Below are 638 nucleotides of genomic sequence, written 5' to 3' on the forward strand. Positions count from 1 at the left end.
CCTGGTGGCCCTGGGATCCCATCCCCTCGCCCTGATCCCATCCCCTCGTCCTGGTGACTTTGGGATCCTGTCCCCTCACCCTGGTGGCCCTGTGACTCCATTCCTCAGCCCTGGTGACCCTGGGATCCTGTCCCCTTGTCCTGGTGGCCCTGGGATCCCATCCCCTCGCCCTGATCCCATCCCCTCGTCCTGGTGACTTTGGGATCCTGTCCCCTCACCCTGGTGGCCCTGTGACTCCATTCCTCAGCCCTGGTGGCCCTGGGATCCCATCCCCTCGCCCTGATCCCATCCCCTCGTCCTGGTGACTTTGGGATCCTGTCCCCTCACCCTGGTGGCCCTGTGACTCCATTCCTCAGCCCTGGTGGCCCTGGGATCCCATCCCCTCGCCCTGATCCCATCCCCTCGTCCTGGTGACTTTGGGATCCTGTCCCCTCACCTTGGTGGCCCTGGGATCCTGTCCCTCAGCCCTCTTGCCCTGGGACCCTCAATCTGGTGGCCCTGGACCCCCTGCTCCACAGCCCTGGTGGCCCTGGGGCCTATCCCGGTGCTCCTGGCCCCTCCTGTCCCCCTCCCCATAACCCCAATGTCCCCTGTGTCCCCTCTTTGTCCCCCGGCGCTCCTGAGCCCCTCCAGTCTCC

The 638-nt window shown here is 66.3% G+C and overlaps 1 protein-coding gene across 1 annotated transcript in view; it reads left to right on the plus strand.

Moving 5' to 3' along the window:
- GRB7 (growth factor receptor bound protein 7) overlaps nt 1–638 on the plus strand; it is a 12,885-nt gene that overhangs the window by 1,044 nt on the left and 11,203 nt on the right. The window lies entirely within an intron of this gene.

The sequence above is a fragment of the Geospiza fortis genome, unplaced genomic scaffold, assembly GCF_000277835.1.
Source record: "Geospiza fortis unplaced genomic scaffold, GeoFor_1.0 scaffold992, whole genome shotgun sequence".
NCBI lineage: Eukaryota > Metazoa > Chordata > Aves > Passeriformes > Thraupidae > Geospiza > Geospiza fortis.